The following is a 12,691-nucleotide window of genomic DNA, read 5'->3' as shown; positions in this document are numbered from 1 at the left end:
AATGCTGGGGGAAGTTGAAGGAAAGAGAAGAAGAGGACGACCAGCAGCCAGGTGGATGGACTCGATTACGGCAGCAGTGAATGCACCACTGAGAGACCTTCAAGGCCAAGTGGAAGACAGATCATCATCCTGGAGAGAATCTCTCGATGTGGTCACTAAGAGTCAACACCAACTTGACGGCACTTAATCAGTCAATCAATCAATCAATCAGAACAACTTGTTTTTGTTAAGATGACCTTTCACTCAGAGTAGGACTATTGTTTATAATTTAGTAATTGTGAAGTAATATACCTTATTACCTTTGTCAGCCTCAGTTACACTCCACTACAGGCTGATTTGCATTTGAGTGGGAGACTCCATGTCTGAGCACTGTAAGATACTCCCCTCAGGGGATGGAGCCGCTCTGGGATGAGCCCCTGCCTGCTTGCATGCAGAAGGGTCCAAGTTCCCTCCCTGGCAGCATCTCCAGAAGGGGCTGAGAGAGACTCCTGCCTGCAACCTTGGAGAAGCCGCTGCCAGTCTGTGAAGACAATACTGAGCTAGAGGGACCAAGGGTCTGACTTGGTAGAAGGCAGCTTCTTATGAATTGCCCCCTTTGCTAAGCAGGGTCTTCTCTGGCTTGCATTTGAATGGGAGGCTACATGTGAGATATACTGTGTCTCACTGTAAGATATTCTCCTTAGGGGGTGGGGCCATGGCTCTGGGAAGAGCACCTGCTGGCTTGCATGAAGAAGGGTCCAAGTTCCCTCCCCGATATCTCCAGATAGGGCTGAGAGAGACTCTTGCCTGCAACCTTGGAGAAGCTGCTGCCAGTCTGTGAAGACAATACTGAGCTCGATAGACCAAGGGTCTGAGACAGTATGTGGCAGCTTCCTGTGCTGCTCTGTGGCTATGAGTGTGGCTTTGTCCTGCCTTGGTGAGGTGGCCTGGGGGCCCACTGGCCACCTGCATGCCTCTTCCTCTCTGCTCCCCCATCTTCTACCCTTTGGCCACCCACCAAGAGAGACCCCCCCGTTTGGCTGCCATGATTGGAAACTCTCCTCCCAGATCAGCCCCACAGCCCAGTCCACAGGCCACTCGGGATGGCTGCGCCTGTAACCCCACCCCTGTCTAAACTGACAGGAAAAGAGGGGCTGAGATGCTTGGAATTGTGTCTTTCTTGTGGCAAGCAGATAGTTCCACAGTAATCAACCCCACGAGCTGCCAGTTCAAGAAACTGGTTGCTGACCAGCTCAATTTAAAAAGCAACTGGAATACCCCACCCCTTTCCTTCCAGAGGTCTTGCCAGCCTCTCGGTGCTTTCCAGATTAGCTGCTCAACCGCGGCAAAATGCTTCCGTTCAGGCAAATTGGATTCAAAAGGTCAAGAGCAAAGTGCCCAGCAGGGGGAGCAGTCTCACAAAAACTAACAACCCCCCCAACCAGCAACCTTTTTACGCTGGACATATGACATCATAACACTATATCGCAGCCATTAAATTTGAAACAAGGCATTGGAAATGTGAAGGGCACCCTGCTGTCTGCTTAGGGACTGCGGTGTCACAACACAGGAAGTGTGGAAGCACACTTGCGAGATACACCCTGACCGCCCCCCTTGCCGGGTCTAGTCTGGAAAGGGCCTGGAGGCAGTGGCAGTTATTTTAAGTGCCCCCAAGGGCAACTCCCTCTCACCCCCACACAGCCCTCTCTTCACGTGGCCATCCTGCTTGTTGTCCTGGGGCAAAACTGCTTTGCTGCTGCAGCAAGCAGAGGTGGGACTGTTGCAGTGGGGCGGGGGGGGGGTATTCCACAGCTGCAAAAGAGGCGTTGTGGCTTCTGGCCCTCCTTCTGGCCCTCCTACTGCTGCCTGGGCAACCGTAAGCCCACAAGAGCCTCCTCGCAGCCGCCTCAGAGCAGAGGGCCAGCCGGCTCAGCGCCCTGCATTTTGCCCCCCAGCGCCTGGTATCCAGCAGCACCTGTGGCTGGACATGGAAATCCCACACAGAGCGCCCCCCCCCCCCCCGACTCAGGGCCATTGACGGGTCTGATGGGCAGAGGAAGCAGAGAGGCCCCTCTAGGCCAGGCCTGCTCAGCTTCGGCCCTCCTGCAGGTGTTGGCCTACAACTCCCATAGCCCCTGGCTATTGGCCACTGTGGCTGGGGATGAGGAGAGTTGTAGTCCAAAAACAGCTAGGGGGCCAAAGTTGAGCAGGACTGATCTAGGTCAACATGGCTTGTCCTGTAAGGCAGCAGACTTTCTGAGGTTCCAGGCAAGGGCCATTCCCTTAACATATTTATTTATGTCAAATAAATAAATAAATAATTTATGATAATGAATAAATAAATTCCCAGCCCCACCTGGAGATGCTGCTGTGGGCTGGATGTGGGCCTTCTGCCTAGAAAGCAAAGGCTCCCCACGGAGCTCTGGCCCCACCTCTCCTTGCATTGATGCAGGCCCCCTCCAGAGTTTCTCAGGAACTGGGTCCCAGATCGGATGGTGCACCCCTCCCCCCCAAGTTGGTTGGACACCCCTGCAGGAGTGCTTGGCATGGCTGGTGATGTGTGTCTGTGCGGCGCAGTCCAGGCATAACAGCGGGGTTCAGCACTGGAGTTTGGAGTCACCTGGGAGGCCCTCAGGAGGGGGAAGCAGCCTGGCAAATGTGTGCTCCTCCCAGGAGAGTCCAGACCCATTCAAGCCCGGCTGACTGCACCCCACAGCCTGGCACTGCCCTCGGATGCAGTCTCCATCTCTGGCATTCCTGTAGCTAAGTGGCCCAGTTCCCTCTTGGGTCCACTCTGCCGCCCCAGGGAGGAGGACGGCTCTTTGTCCATCTCCCTCTCCTGTAGAGGTTTTCTAGCACCTTCTGGAAGTTCTTCTTTTGCCCACACCTGGCTTCCATTGTGTCCCAACTGGATCACCCATTCACCACGATGGCTTAGCCCATCACCCTTTGCGTCTCCCCCCAATCACCCCAAACCAGTTTGGCCACCACCACTTGTGGCAGTGAGTCCCGTAGGCCACTTGTGCATTGTGCCCAGGAGGCCTCCTTTGCTTGCCCTGCCTCTGCTGTCATGGGGATGTGTGACCCCTGCCTGTCCCCCCCCAGCCCCTCCCGCGATCCTCTAAGGGAGGGAGGCGCAGCTCTTCCTCCTCCTCCTCCACACCAGGCATCATCATCATCATCAGGCCAGCCTCCTGCTGCTGCGGCTGCGTCTCTCGGTCTTTCTCGTCTGGCTCCTCGACCCAAAGGCCCCCCGACGAAGCTTCGCCTCCGCCTCCGGCCTCCGCCTCCGCGGCCAACGCAGCCACGCCTTGGCTTGCTCGAAGCCGCGCGTGGCGAGAGCGAGGCCGGCGGAGGCTGCCGCTTCGACTCGGAGCCCGGGGCGAGGCCTCCGCAGGGCGGCGAGCTCCCCTCGGGGGTCTCTGCTCCGGGCCGCAGCGCCCGCCGGGGGGCCCCGTGTCGCGCATTGCTGGCATTCCTGGGCGGCGCGCGCCCCGCCCAGCCCTCAGCCAGCCAGTCTGCCTGCCGGAGTCGCGGGAGAGAAGGAGCCGAGCGGCGCTAGCGCGGGCCAGGGCCAGCCACAGGCCGGGGGCGGCTGCCTGCCTGCCAGCCTGGGTGAGTGTCGCTGCTGCTGCTGCTGCTGCTGCTGCGGGGCGGCCGGAGCGGGCTGGTGGGAAGGCGGAGGCGCCCCGGCTTCTCCTGCTGGTGCTGCTGGTGGCCAGAAGTGACTAGGAGGCAAGCGGGGCGCGCGCGGGGGGGGGGGGGGCGTGTCTCATCGGAGCCAAGCGGCCCGGGCTGGCAGCGCCGCCGAGGAGCCCCCGCTGCGGCTGGCCTTAAGAGAGCAGGGAAGGCGGCTGGCCACCGCTGCCTCCCCGGGAGTCGGGACGTGCCCAGCCGCCGAAGGATGAAGGCAGGAAGCCATCGTGTGTGTGTGTGTGTGTGTGTGGGCCGGGGCCAGAGTTCTGTCCGTGGCGACCAACAGTCCGTCCCCCACCCCCTTGCCAAAGAGACGGCTCCCCCCCGTGAGCCGCGGGAGAAGGGCTGCGTGCGTCTTCACAACCAGGGAGTGCTGCTGATGCCGCCGTTTAAGGGTCTGGGGTCTCTGGGGAGGGTGTTTCTGAGCAGCACAGCAGGCCGGGATGCAGCGAGGAGACCTGTGTGGATGGGTCCTGCGCAAGGGAGGGGGATGAGGAGGCCCCAGTGCTCGTCGCCAGCCCCCTCCCCACGCCGGGCTCTCCCTCCTTTATGGCCCCTCCCTGGCCAGCAGCCGGCCTGGGCCTGAGCTGGGTCCCCCCCCCCCCCGCTTGGCTTCCTAAAAAGTTGTTGTCCTTGGGTGAACGCTCCGGCGCTTCTTCTTCCAATATTATATAATTGTTTAAAACATGATGCTGTGATGTCAGCTGCGAGCTGGAGAGGCAGGAAATGAATCAGCCGAACATTTGAGGTGAGAAGGGCTCCAGCAGTGGCCATGAGCCAAAAGGGAACCTTCTCCTTGACATCGGAGAGGAGAGCCGGTCTGGAGGCAGCCAGCAGGACTGGTCCCCCTAGCTAAGCAGGGTCCACCCTGGTTGCATCTGAAGGGGAGACTTGATGTGTGAGCACTGCAAGATCTTCCCCTCAGCAGGGAATGGAGCCGCTCTGGGAAGAGCAGAAGGTTCCCAGTTCCCTCCCTGGCAGCATCTCCAAGGTAGGACAAGATTTTTTTATTGAACTGCCAGTCTGTGTAGACAATACCGAGCCAGATGGACCAAGGGTCTGACTCCGTAGAAGGCAGCTTCCTATGTTCCAGCCTCTGTGGCCAGGGGCAGTCTACCCCCTAAGTGTCAGGTGCAGGGGCTTTGGGCTGGCCTAGACGGCTCCTGGGCTTGACTCAGCAAAGCGGCTGCTGCGCTGTTCAGCTTCAGCTCAGCCAGAGGCGGAGGGAGTGACTCAGGCGGGAGCCTCCTCTCCAGCAGCGAGGGAGGGGCTCCGTCCTTCGTCCTGCAACCATGGAGAGTGCTTCTGAGCAGCTGCAGAGTGCAAGCAGCTGCAGGCAAGAGCCAGGTTAGGGAATGTGTGCACCAGGCTGTGAGGCGGAGGAAGGAACTAGCCAGGGCTGGGAAGCCCCCCCACCGCCCCAAGCCTCAGCCTGGCTGACCTTTGCCTTGTCCCTGGCAGCCCAGAGGAGGGGGCTGGTGCAAGAAGACCCTCCTCCGTGTGGGGCAAGCGGCTGCACCCCATGCTGAGTTGCATCAGAGCTGTGCTGGCACTGGGCAGGCAGCCAGAGCTGGTGCCAGCAAAATGTGCGCCCCCCCCCCCGCCCTGCTCCAACTGGCCCTGCAAGGATGCTGGTTAGATTGCAAAGGCTAATTCCAATGAGGTTGGTCTGCCTTTTGGAGACTACATCTCCCAGCATGCAATGGGACATGCAAAGCAGGGGACATCATCAGGATTCTTCCAGCACGTTGCATGCTGGGCCCTGTCGTTTGTTTGTGTGTTGCTCTGTGCAGTAGCAAACAGGCACGTTCCTGCCCAGCCGCCCCCTCCGCCCCCGTCAGCGTGTGAGGGGGTGAGATGTGCGAGAGGCACAGCACAGGGCAGGCGCCTGCTCCCTCTTGCTCCCATCTGCCTGGAAAGCCCAGGGCAGAGAAAACGGAGCCCGGGGCAAGAAGCAGCCCTGCTTCTCCAAGGCGGGAAGCCTCCTCTGGACACTGGTCCACCTGGGCCCCTGAGGGGATCCTGCAGGATCTCAGCCACTCACACACGGCCAAAGGGAGGACCGTTGGAAGGGACTTTCGAGGTCTTCTCGTCCGACCCTGGGTGGCCTGCTCAGGGGAGGGGAGGGCCGCGGCAGCATCCCTGACAGATGGACACGGCTCCAGCGAAGGAGGCGGCGGCGGTGGCAGACTGTTCCTGCTGCCAATTAGAAGAATTAGAATTCTTCCTAATGTCCCGCCTAAGCCTGCTTCCTGGTAATTCCAAGCCCTGGGTTCTAGTCCTGCCCTCAGGAGCCACAGAGAGCGAGCTGCTGCTGCTCCTCCTTTTGTGTGTCCAGGTCTATCCAGACAGCGGCCATTTCTCCCCTTATGAGAGCCTCTGTTTAGCCTGGAAACATAAGCAGTCGTGTGAGCTTTTCCAGGCCCAGCTCCTTCGAATATTTCTCACCAGGCTTGGTTTCCAGACCCCTCACCATTTTGGCTGCCCTCCTCTGAACCTGGGTCCCTGCCAAGCCAGATCTTCCACCCCCATCCTGTACTTCTGCATCTGATTTGTCTTCGCCAAATGCAGGGCTTGACATGGGTCTCTGCTGAACTGCATCTCGTGGGCTTTGGCCCAATATTTGCCCCTCTCCAGACTGGGCTGGATCTTGAGCCGGTCTTCTGGGATGTCAGCTGTTCCACTGCTCTCCAGCTTGGTGTGCTCTGCAGATCCGAGACGCATTCCCTCTACTCCCTCCTCCACGTCATTTATGAAAATGCTGAAGAGCAGGATGGGGCACTCCGCTCAGTAACTCCCGCCAGGGGTGTGTGGGACCACTAATGAAGACCCAGTCCTACTGTGGTTCCATCAGCTAGAACCCTCCTTAACAATGGTGTAAACTAGTCCACATTTTACGGTCTTGTCAACAAGGACATCATGGGAGACTTTGTCAGTGCTTTGCTGAAATCAAGGTGCACCAACAGGCCCATGGCATTCATTCCCATGATCTACTAAACTAGTCACTCTGCCATAAGAAGAGACGAGGTTAGTCTGGCCTGCCTTGATCTGGACAACTCCCTGCAGGCTCCTGCCAATCAGCAGACCTTGCTAGGATCTTGCCAGGTAGCACCATCAAGACACTCCAACTCGTTTAAGGCAGCTCAGTGTCCTCTTGCCATCTCTTTATCCATCTGGAGGCGTCTTTCCCTCCTCTTTTCATGTGAGCATCTGTTGCCCACTGCCCAGCTGTTGGGCCACCTTTCCCCTGTGGGAGAAGATAGATGCAACATAAGCAGCAGTGCCTTCTCACTCTCACTCATGACCATTGCACCATCTTCTCCAAGAAGATTCCCCACATGGCCTCTCTCATCCTGAGGCTTCCTGGGCTTGCCTGCTGAAGAGGCTGCGCACAACAGTTTGCTTTCCTGTCACACAGTGCAAGAGGAAAGGTCAAGGGCAAGGCCTACATCTTTGTATGGGGGGTGGCAGGCCAAATATCAGAAAGGAAAGGGGCCAATGGAGTTATGTAGGGCATGCCAGAAGCTACCTCGGCCCCACTGAAGCCAGTTCTCCAACAAGATGCTCTTTTTTAGACTCAAGGTGCAGGACAAAAAATTAAAGCTTGTGATCCCCTGGCTGAGTGTTTTTTAGGAGACCCAAAAGCAGAAATGCTAGTTTCTTGGGTTCCAAATGGTCTGCCTCGGATGATGTGGCTTCCTGATTCCTCCATCTCTGCAAAGGTTTGAGCAGCCCAAGAAGAGAAAGGTCAAGAGGTGGCAGGAAGGACAAATCAGCCTCACACAACAGCACAGAGACCCCAAGAGGTGCCCCAGCCACTTCCCAGTGTTGTGTGGGTCTCATGGGAGCAGAAGCCAGTTGGGGAAGACCACTGCATGGGAAGGAGCCAATGCAGGCCAACCTGCCGTGGTGCTCTGGAGACAGCCTTTGAAACCTGCCAGCCAGACCTGCCCAACTGTGGCCCATCTTCAGGAGCTCAGTCTGGAGTGTTGTCTGAAGGCACCAACACAGAGTTCTGCTTCTCCTGAGGCTCAGCACGTCTGTCTGGCCCTGGCAGCTGCCTCGGGGCCCGTGCAGAGGTCACATTGGCAGCTCCCTGCTAACTGCAGTTCCCAGACCAGGAGCCAGCTCAGGAAGGCAGTCTCCTTCCCCACACGCCCCTGTTCCCTGGAGAACCCCCACCTTCGCCATGGGGCTGTGCACTTCCCTTGGGACTGCTCTGCTTGCAGTGAGCACCTGTGCCTGGCTAGAAAGGAAGCAGAAGACGTCTGCTGCCTACCTGCTGGAGATTGCTGCTGCCTTTTCCTGCTAGTATCCCAGACAGGAGTGAGGCTGTGGAGTGAACCCCTTGCAAGGAGCTGCTGCCACACTGCGCCAGGCGACGACGTGGCCTTGGGGAAGAAGGCCGCCTAATGTTGAGAGAGCTGGGCAGGTGGATTTGTGCCGCGGTGCTGGACAGAAACCGCAGGGAGTGGGCAGCCTTTGGGTGACCTGATGGAGGGAACAGAGCAACAGGGGTTGCTGGGAAACTCTCCTCCATCTCCTCCTGTGTCTTGCTGCAGGGGCCTGGACATGGATGGGCGTTTTCATCTGCATACAGCCAAAATCAAAGTCCACATCCTCTGGACGGGAGGATCTGGAGATGCCAGCCTGGCTTCCTCGGGAGGTAAAAACACCTCCCTGAGGAACTGCGCAGAGGGGACCTGGCTGCATTTGCTAAGGTTGCCAGGTCAAGGTTGCCTCATGGAGGGAAGAAAGGCTGTTTCCAAGGGCGCCTGATCCAAAGGCCTCCGAGTTGCCCCTGGAGAAGTGGTGGGTGCCTGCCTGGAGGAGGCGGCGGCGTTAAGAGGCAGAGAAGCTTATAAGGAAATTGTGACTGGGAGGGGTTTTTCACCTTGGATTAAAAAATAATAATCTTTGGTTTGCTGTTACAGAAAAGGCAGCATGATGGACTGGGCTCTAGGATTGTTTGCGTTTGTTGAAGCCAAGCGCTAGTAGTCCATGGGGCACGTCCTTCCTTTCCTCTTGGCATCAGAGAGACCAGATGGGGCAAGCCGTCACCTGGATATTTGCTGGAGGGACCCAGGCCAAAGGCTGCAAGCCAGGAGATGGGTCTGGGAATGCCGGGGGGGGGCAGGCTGGAGAACCCGGTGGAACTCGGAGGCGGGCGCTCTGGGAAGAGCGTGGCCCAGCTGGAGGAGGCACCACCATGGCTGTGCCAGAGGCTCCAGCAGGGCAAGCTTCCAGGGCGGCAGCAGCAGCAGTGTGGCGTTTCTCAAGCTGCGCCTGTGCTGCCAGCCAGGCCCCCCTCCCTGGAGCATCAGTGGTGCTGCTGACACTGGGCCTTTTCATTAGCAGGCCAGGCCCCGCGTCCCTGCTGGACAACAGCTCTGGCCACCTCCTCCTGAACCGGGGCTCTGCACGGGGGCAGAGGAACCCAGCCGAGAGGAGAGGAGAGGAGAGGAGAGGCTGGCCCAAGCAGAGACAGAGCCTCCCAGCCCTTGCTGGGGAAGTGCCTGCAAGGCGAGAGCTTCTCCAGGGCTCCCTGCAAGCAAAGGCTTCCCTCCCGTAACTGGGGCCATGAGGTGCCATATTGTGTGCTTCTGTTGATGAATCTCTGCCTTCCGGTTGAGGAGTCCTCGGAGGCGCTCTCTGGGCCCACTTTTCTCCCCCCAGTCCTCAGACTGGCTTCTTTCTTCTCCCAGCCTTGCTGCGTCTTTTGGGGCCAGAGTGGTTCTGTGCTGGCAACTCTCACTTCGGTCCCTCGAAGGGCTGTTCCATCACATGGCCGGTGACCATTTTTGAAAAGTGCTCGGACCCCCCTGCTCCACCAAGGTGTGCTCTGTGGAGACCAGCTCTTGACATTATCCAGTCTTTAAATCTACCACCACTCCCCAGAATGTAAACCCCCCCCCGCCTCCATATGCTCTTGTAAAGGGTTGATCTTTGTGTCAGTAGCAGGAGCTTACTCACTCTTTGGTGGCTGTCTTGTGAGGTTTTACTGTTTCATGGGCTGTATTTTGTTGTTGGAGATCTAAAAATATGTAAGAAATCCCCAGGATTAAGGAATGCATGACAGTGAATATGAGTAATGGAGTTAGAACTCAGCCTGAATTTATTCTGGTCTCCCGTTAAAAATAGTTTGTTTGCTTATCAGTCATGCAATCTACGTTGTTGTGTGTGTGTCTTCCACAACAACCATATAAGGTGGGCCATGACAATTCCAGCTTTACAGGTGGAGAACTGAGGCTCAGAGAGGGGCATTCCACCCTCCTCTTGAGTCCATGGGTGGCGGGGAGGGGGGATGTCCCTTGAACCCAGGTTCGAGATCCCTGATCAATTCCCAGCGCGGTCTCTGCTGGGAAGGCCCTTTCTCCTTCCCAAAAGCTCTGCTTGGGGGCTCCTGCACCTCCTGGTCCCGAGCCTCTCCTGTTGGCTGCCCCCCCCCCGGGAATGCCTTCTGGGGGTCTGTGCCAACTTTGCACACGGGATCCAAAACGGGGAGGGGGTCTGTCATGACCCCTGCAGCCACCAGGATGCCAAATGCAGCCCCACTCTGCTGCTGCAGGGTATAAATAGGGCCCACCACAGGCGACTGTTTTCATTCTCTGAATGTATCAGCCATGAGCGAGCAGGGCGGGCGGGAGTGTTAAAAATAACCCCCAGCCGGAGATGTCACTGCCCATCCTTGTGGGCCAGAGCGCTCCCTGGACGGAGGCGGCGGCCTCCCAGGTGTGCCTGCAGCCTCAGCCCTGCCTGAGCTGCGGGGGGGGGGGGGGGGGCTGCTGCTGCTGCTACCGCTACCGCTGGGCTCTGCCAGGCCCTCGGCTGCGGGCTGGATTGGGCCCCTGCTGCTTGGAGCGGTTGTCCTCCGCCAGGGTGGACTGCGCCGTGGAGCGCATGCGACCAGAGCTGGCCAGGGAAACGGGCAGGCTCTTCTTTCGCCGCCGCTGCCGCAAGTGCTCATCCACCCTAACCCTAACCGGCTCAACCTGGCTTGGCTGGCCAGCCAAAGCGGCCTCGCGGGTCTCTGGAGCCTGCCTTGTCTGGGGCTGAGGGGGGAATGCGGCAGGCTGGGGCTGCTGCTGCTGCTTTCCTAGGAGGAGGAGGGCTGGGCCGAGAACCAAGCTGTGGGTTCCTCTGGCAATGAGTTCCGCAGGCCAGCCCCAGGTGCGGTCTTTATTTCTCGCCACCCTCCCCGGGGCAGCATGATGTGAGGGAGGGGGGCAAGTCGTCCTTCTCAGCGACCCCCCCCCCCACCCCGCAAGTGTCCGTGACTGTGTGGGGTGGGTGGGTTTCGCTCCTCACGTGCAGACCAAGGCTGCCTGCGCCTGCACAGGCAGGCCCCGCGGCTGCGCTCCTTGGGCCGAAGCGGCCTGGGCTCTCCGCGGCTTGGAGAGCCTGCCTAGGCGCGGCTTGGGCAGGCTGCGCAGCAGTGCAGCACCGACCGAGGGGGAGAGTGACAGCGCCTCCGCCCTGCCCCGCCCTGGGCTGCCTGCTTGTGCTGGGGAGGCGGTGAGGGAGCAGTAGCCGCGGCTTCTGGGCTGGGACGGCGCTGGAGGCGGGGGGGGCGGGCGCGAGCTGGGGAAAGGCCCCTCTGGGTGGAGGCCTCTCCTCTTGCTCGGCCAGCTGCGCTCCCAGCTCCTGGCTCGGCCGTTTCATGGAGGAGGACAGAGAGAGACTCCGCGGAGCCCGGCGGCCAGAAGCTGTGTGCCGGCCCCAGAGAGCCCTCCTAGGCAAGCGCTGCCCCCCGTCCTTAGGCCAGTTGTGCCCCTCCTCCTCCTCCTCCTCCTCCTCCTCCTCCTCCTCCTCCTCCACACACCCCGGCCGGGCGCGCCGCGTTTCCGGGCCGGGGTGAGGATGAGTCTGGAGCTTTGCAGAGCACCCTGCGCCGGATTCCGAGCTGGGTGCAGTGTCGGCCGTGGGGAGGGAATGCCTCCCTTGGCTGGTCCAGCGGCGGAGAGGGTCTCGTTCCGGGCCTGCCCTCTGCCGAGGGGGGCTTCCTGGATGGGTCCCGGAGAGGCCCTGAGAGAGAAGGCCCCATCTAGTCGGCCTTGTCTCTGCCCCAGCAGGCTCGGGGGAGGGGAGGGGGCCTCTGAGCAGGGGAGGCCTGCCTGACCCGTCTCCCTGGCTCCCCGCTTTAATTCCCGCTAACCCTCGCCAGCCTCCCGCTTCGCCAGGCCAGGCGCTCTCCTCCCTCACTGGTTGCCCAGGAGGCTCCCTTGCTGTGCCCTAAAGGGGGCTGGGCTGGGGCTCCACTCCAAGCTTGCATGCAGTCCGAAGACCCCCGCCCTCCTGCCATGCCAGCATCCTCGGTGGTGACCTTTCGGAGGCTCCGGGGCAGCGTTGCCATCCGGCTGGGGCTTGTGGGGCTTGTGCAGCGGGACTGGCTGCCTCTTGGGCTTAGGAGGACAGTCGGCTGTGGGGCCCCCAGGAGACTTGAGCCTGGCAGGCCCTTCTCAGTGCTGAGCACTTCTGCTGCTGTGTTGCTTGGCAGAGGCTTCTCAACCTCCATGGCCTTCTGTCCTCCTCTTGCTGTTTTCCTGGTGGGGAACTGAGGCTCCAGCAACTGACCACAGCTGGCCTGGTGAGCCCTTCTCGGAACAGGGCCGGGAAGCAAGCTGAAAACCAGAGTGGGCTGTCCCACTCAGGGGCCCCCAGGAGCACCAGCGTCAAACGCACCTGAAGCCCTCCTGAAGTGCCTGCATGTCTCTCCCCCTCCCCACATTGCCCCCGCCTCCAGGTGGGGGTGGAAGCCCCCGGAGGGCTGGGGGGGGGTTGGGTCTAAGCCTTCCCCTCTGAAAAGGCTGGTAGGTGGCAGCAGGGCTGGGGGAGCCCCTCTCTGCCTGCCACTCTGGAGAGGCACTGCCTGCCGGCAAGTGTGGTTGGCCTGGATGGACCACCTGGCATGCGCAGGGCTGTGTGGATGCTGCTGGGGGTCTGTGGGCCAGAGGAGGGTGGGGTGGGTGGGTGCTGTCTCTTGGGCTGACGAGAATCCTGGCTTCCATTTTGAAAA

At 59.9% G+C, this 12,691-nt stretch overlaps 1 protein-coding gene across 2 annotated transcripts in view; it reads left to right on the top strand.

The window, feature by feature from the left end:
• Window positions 1–3,155: 3,155 nt before the first annotated feature.
• RUSC2 (RUN and SH3 domain containing 2) overlaps window positions 3,156–12,691 on the top strand; it is a 46,401-nt gene continuing 36,865 nt past the window's right edge. The window contains exon 1 of one of the 2 annotated variants that reach the window (XM_053293766.1): window positions 3,156–3,594. The gene's annotated coding sequence lies outside the window, so the exon portion shown is untranslated. Of the gene's footprint in view, window positions 3,595–3,627; window positions 3,715–12,691 lie in introns of those variants that run through there. The other variant, XM_053293767.1, reaches the window with a different exon arrangement.

Source organism: Hemicordylus capensis, chromosome 2 (assembly GCF_027244095.1).
Source record: "Hemicordylus capensis ecotype Gifberg chromosome 2, rHemCap1.1.pri, whole genome shotgun sequence".
Taxonomy (NCBI): domain Eukaryota; kingdom Metazoa; phylum Chordata; class Lepidosauria; order Squamata; family Cordylidae; genus Hemicordylus; species Hemicordylus capensis.
This window is presented reverse-complemented; position numbering and strand designations above follow the sequence as displayed.